Source organism: Phlebotomus papatasi, chromosome 1 (assembly GCF_024763615.1).
Source record: "Phlebotomus papatasi isolate M1 chromosome 1, Ppap_2.1, whole genome shotgun sequence".
Taxonomy (NCBI): domain Eukaryota; kingdom Metazoa; phylum Arthropoda; class Insecta; order Diptera; family Psychodidae; genus Phlebotomus; species Phlebotomus papatasi.
Window position 1 is genome coordinate 33,445,421 of NC_077222.1, and position 6,496 is coordinate 33,451,916.

Here is a 6,496-nt window from a genome sequence, read left to right on the forward strand (position 1 = left end):
AAATGATTCTTCACCGTTACTCCCCGTGTTGCTGTTTTTTTTCACCTGTCTCAATCTCGTGTTATTTGAGACAAGAGATTATAAAAAAAAACGCCTCTTCGGAGGGAAAAAATTCGTGCTCTCGTACTTTTTTTTTTTGCACAAACACTGTTCACTGGATGGAGCTTCTTCGTTAATTTCAATCTACTTGATCTTCTTCCTCTTGCTCTCGCTGGCTACCTTCGTTGATACTTTAGTACAAAAAAAAAATAAACACATATCCAGAGAAAAAAGATACACTACGGATTTGCAAAAAAAAATTAATTATACAGTCGCAAAATATTTCGATGATGAAGATGATAGAAAAAATTGAGAAAAATAAAAAATAAGATTTTTTAATCTTGAATTTAATGATGATCGTGGGGTGGGAGACAAGGAGAGAATTCTTGATGATTTCACCTTTCAATTATTTGATCATTTCCTCATTTATGCTTCTCAAGTTTGTTTTCTGACGATCACGAAATGATCTTCACACAGTTCTAGGGAGCTTGAGGTTGGTAATTGAATCACGAAAGGGCGGAAAACTGTTTAAATTTACTTCAATGTTTTATTTTTTTGTTACTATAAATTACTTAAAGGAAGATAAGTAATTTCTACACATTCAAAATTTTTAAAAATATTTATCGTTAGGATAACTAAAAATAATTTGATTTATTCAGCTTTATTATAAGCATTATAAGTAACACTTTTTCGACAGATGATTTAAGAAAAAAAAACTAAGCAGCACGAAACTGCCTCACAGTCCTTTATAAGCTAAATTGGAAGAACAAATTATTTTTTAAATATTTTTTTTATAATGCTAAACAAAATCAATGTAACTTAAATAAAATGACTAACGCAAGGGAATTCAATATTAATAAAATTAATAATGTTAAAAAACTTTATTATTTTGAAGTTATTCAAAATTTAATTTACAAAGTATTAACAATAAATATAATTAAATATTTCTTACTTAGAATTTCTTAGGAAAATTACTGCAAATGTGTAGGAGCCTTTAGGCATTTTTATCCACAATTTTTTAAATAAAAAAAAACGTGTTTATTGATATGAAAATTATTTCATGTAGTACTTTCATTATATACCGTACGTAGATGTGGGTGACTTTACCCTCCGGGAGTGACTTTGGCACCATTTGTTCGTACGCTGTTCGTAAACTTTTCTTTAATTCTGGCACTTAAGGATGATCTTCACCAATCGGCCATGGTAAATAGAATCGGTGAAGACAGCTAAAATTAAAGAACAAGCTTACGAACAGCAAAGCGGAGAAGTCACCCGTATCTACGGTAGGAGTGGAGCAATTTTATGCAGATAAACTTTTTTTCAAGACCCATTTTCTAAGCTAATTTAATCCATAGTGAAATAAATTAATTTCCGTTAGTTTTTTTTTGAGTATTTATTATCTAAAAACAAATAAAACAGGACCTGGATTATCATTTATTATCTAAGAAATGTGTATTTTTGTGCCTCACCTTCTCTTATTTAATTTATTCCGTTTACAAAAAAAAATAAAAAAATAAATAAATTCATTAACAAAAAATTTAGAAATATTTTTAAAAATATCAAAAATGATTTTTTCTTTGCTAAATAAGTCTAAAATCGACAATGTCCCCATTGTAGTTATTGAAAATAGTATTTAGTTTTCAGAAAAAGTTTCCAGACAAGCCTCACGTAAAAAAAATACTGAAAAATTAGGGATTAAGGAATGGTTTCAGAGAATGTTTTTGTTATTTGCAAATATCTTGTGGATAAACTATCCTCCATGTTCAGGGATAATATGAGGATCCTATCGCGATGGTATGTTGAGGATTCGATATGTTGAAGTTGTCCATTTTACGCGTATTTTTCAAAGAGCTCCGGTAGATAGTTAATTACTTAAAAACGGACTGTGATTAACATTACAGGCTAGAATTTATTCTAATTTTTTTGTATGCACAAGTAGAACTCAACAGTTATTACCGATATGACATTTTTTATTGCTCAAATTTTGCAGAATGAGCACTAAAAAGAATATCCTTTTTTATGTGTTTATGTATCTGGATGCAAAATGGTGAGAGATGGGGACTTGGGACTTTCAGAGAACCCCCCATAAGTTGACCCTGGGACAATTTATATGTTTCTCTAAAACATATTCTGAATTGAAGAAAAAAATCGCACGACGTGTTTTCGAGCAATCCCAAAAAACATGGTTTAGAAGGGGAAGGAAAGGAGTGGGGGCAAAATAAAGAACATATTAATGGTCCCAGGGTCAACTTATGGGGGGGTCACCCGAAGGTCCCAAGTCTGTATCTCTCACCATTCTGCATCTATTTTAGATTGAAAATAAAACGCAAAAATAAGAAATTTTTAAGACATTCGTTCCTCAACATACATACCATTAAGACTGGACCCCAATTTTAGTACTGGACATTAGCAATAGTTCTTTACAAGAGATAATTGTTGATACATAAAACATTTACCAATAAACTTTCCCTTAATTCCAATTTTTCCCAAACGTATGACTTATTTCGGAACAAGATTTTTTCCCAAACGTACGACTTATTTCGGAACGGAGGGAGTATAATTTAATTTTTTTATTTCATAGTAAAACTATGAAACTCAGTGCTCTTTAAATAATTGAAAATAAACAGTACGGCATCAGTATTAGGGCAGAATCACATTGACAATAAAATGCTCTCCATAGCCTTACCATATTTCGTTAATTTACGCATTTTCGTTGCAATTCTTACAAAAATTTTCCATTTCCATATTACCTTATCTCATACTTGGTGGTACTAGGTGAAAATAATATAAGAAAATTGAAGAAATAAAACGAAAATGTGACAAACGATGAACAAAAAAACTGTACGAGTGATTTCTCTTACAGTTTTTTTTGCTCACCGTTTATCTCATTTTCGTTTTATTTCTTTAATTTTCTTATATTATTTTCATCTAGTGCCACCGAGTATGAGATAAGGTAATACGGTAATCGAGAATTTGCGTAAGAATTGCAATGAAAATGCGTAAATTAACGAAATATGGCGAGCATTTTACTGTCAATGTGACTCTGTCCTTAAACTGTATTCGCTAATATTTTCACTAACAGGTTTTTAGTGATAAAATAAAATTGCAATAAACTTGAATTAAAATTGAAATGAATAAAAAAAAATTATTTCATCTGTTACTTTTTTTTGTATTATCGTCGGGAATTAATGCACAATTTATCACTATAAAAATTTAAATTGCCTAAGATTTTAGATGATTAATGTATCCTTTAATATCCCTTTAATAATAATTAAACCACTTTTATTTTTAACAATAACCGATTTTTTAGTATCCATTTTTACTGTAAGGTAAACCATTTAATTTATCAGCAACCAAATTGCTCAAAGGATTCAATTATTTGTTTTTAAGATTTTAGCAAGGAATATGAAGGTGTTTTAATTAAGAATCCGATTAAGAAGATTGACAGATATTTTCAAGATTTATTCCTGAAATTTTAAGAAAAAATATTTAATCAGTAGGAGAAGGTGGGGCCACATTCAAAACTCAAAAAAAGAAAAATAATATTTATACCAATTTAGCTTAAAATTCAATGAAAAATATTTAAATAACTTTTATGTGAATTATATTAAGGACTACTTAAACTTCAGTTTATTGCTCTCCTCCCAAGTGAGACTACTATACTAAATATCGTTTAATTTTTTACCAAAATTAATTAATGTGAAACAAAGAATAATGAGATCAGAGATTCTGATGACATCATTTCACGCTATTGAAATCTCACATCATAAAATTCACTTTATACGTAAATTATTTTTCAAGGTTTCGAGATTTTACGAATCCGATCCTGAGGAATTACTAAAACTTGTAAACTTTATGGCTTTTCACCTACGGCTTACCAATTAGGTAAACCTTTACGATTCTAAAATTCACTGCACTTGTATTTTTAATTAGAAATTTAAATATAATTCTGGATAGGATTAAACCTATACTGCATTCGAGTAAGAAAGATGAAAAGTGTCTTAAATTAATTAATTGCAAGCCCTTTAGAACTTATGCATGGGGTCTTTTTTCTCTTGAAAATGTTTTTTTTTTTAATTGTAAGGATTATAATTGATTAGGATAGCAGAGTATTTATCGTATAATTATTTATTTTAAAAAACATGCACTTCTTGTATTGAAGATCATCCAAAATTTGATCACAAGAACACAAAAAATCCGAAGATCACTACAAATCTTTAATTTTCAGGAATATTATCACATTATCCAGAGAGTAATAGTATTCAGCAAATGGTCCTGGAGGAGTGTCCACTAATGTACACAAATTCCTCTAGAGAGGATCACTGATACTGGCAGTTGCTGGTGTCGATGAAGATTTGAGTGATCGCGCGCGATCACAAGAGAGCTTCCGAGGATTGCGTGTTGGCGCGTCGGAGTGACGAAAACGACTGAATTACATTGATTGTGTTTAAACTATTTTATTATATTTTTACTACGAGCGTCGTCGTAGTACAAACAGCAATTTATTCATGAGTTGCTTCCACTTTTGTTATTTTATTTTTATATTCTTTTTCTCGCGCGCTGCAAAATTACATTTTGTGTGAGAGAAACACCTGTGCTAAATGCTTGCTATTTGCTCTTTTATGCTACTTTAAAGCAAATTCTCTCTCTCTTGTCTTTTTTTGTTGTTGTAATATTTGCTGCTAAAATCCCATCAGAAATGGGTGAGATAAGGATTTCTGTGTGCAAATTTTTCGGCTAAGAATGACACAAAAGGAAATGATTCTTCATTTCTTGTTCACTGTGAAATTTATTCAGAACCTTTGTCATGGAAGAGACAAGAAAATTAACTAAAGACCATCTTGAGAACTTTTAATTGTTCCTTAGGAGTTCTATTCGCCTAAAACAAAAAAACCGACACCTTTTCGAAATCACTATCTCGCCCTCGGGATCTTTCACGTTTTTGGCGGGCCATTTTTGCGCGTTTACAAAAATCTTACAAGAAAACCCTTCATGTGGAAACTTTTAATAACCTTTCGTGATTTGTTCAGAATTTCTTTCCAGATTTTTTTTTCGGGAGGTCTATTGCCATTTGGGGAGGAGCAGAGGGAAAAAAAAGAGCACAGAACTCTGTCATTGATGATCAAATATGCAAAATAGGCTCACGAGAGAGACACATTCTGCAATCCAAATGCTCAGCCAGTGGAAAGATCATTAGCAATTGAAATGTGGGCCAATCGCTGGACAACCGGGAGATGTTGATGGAAGTATTTTAGGTGAGAAAATAGAATTCACCGAAGGGCATTTCAGATGACAAACTGATAGTAAAAATGTGCACTTCCATGCCAGCACAAAAAGATCTCGCCATTGGGATCATTCACAAAAATGTTCTATGATGATCGCACCATATCCACAAAAGGTACCCCCAAGAAGGCCAAATTTAATGACTCTACATTTCAACAATGGGAAATTTATTCTGTCTTGTTTTTTTTCGGGTATTTTATTAGTTAAATTTGTGGACCTAGAGCTAGGGAAATTATCGAATTGAGCGGAGTAACTGAATTGCGTGAATTTTCATTGAGGTTTTATTAAATGGCCTGAGAACGACGAGGAAGAACACAGCTAAAAAGAGTGAAATAAAAATAGAAAATTACACCATTTAGTGTTAATTCAACAAATAAAGAAGGTTTTATCACCTCACACAATTAACTTGCTTGCTTTTAATCAATTTCTACAATCATTTATTATTATTTCAAACTCTCTTTGTTAAAACCGATTTACCTTTTTGTTTATTTTTGAAATTTAAAATTTTAAAAGTCCTTTACATTTAGGAATAATGGGATTTCAGTAGCGCAATAGTTAAGATCATTAAGATCGTTAGGTCTTGGGCGGACGAGATCTCTGACTCGATTCGCAAAGTTGTTCGAGTTCCGTCCAGTGCAAGCAACTGAATGTCAGGAGCACAGGAAAAGACATTTTCACTGTACTAAAACGTAATAGGGGGAGGTGGGGCTACTTTGAGCTGTGGGGCTACATTGTTATATGATTTTTTCACCCATTTCTAAATGAAGCTGGTTTTTACAATTATTTTTTTTTTAAATCCGAATTAGATCAAGTTAAAACCCAGTTTCCTTTAGAAATATGCGAAAAATCGTATAACAATGTAGCCCCACAGCTCAAAGTAGCCCCACTTCCCCCTATAATGCACGGCCTCTGCCCAAAAAACTCTGGGAGTATGGAAGAAGCATTCACACTACGGGGAAGGCGCTCCTGGGCGGTCTACATAATGGACTTAGCGGATTCTTTAGAGTGTATCCTAGCACCATACCCAAAGACGCCTCAAAGTTGATTCTGTTTTCCGAAGTTTGACAAATCAAATCATTACTGTTTTGTGAGAGATCTCAAGTGGGCTGATGCTGATTCCCTTCTTCAGGCGGCTGCTATTGACCATCGGTCAATTTGTTGTCATCGATCAATA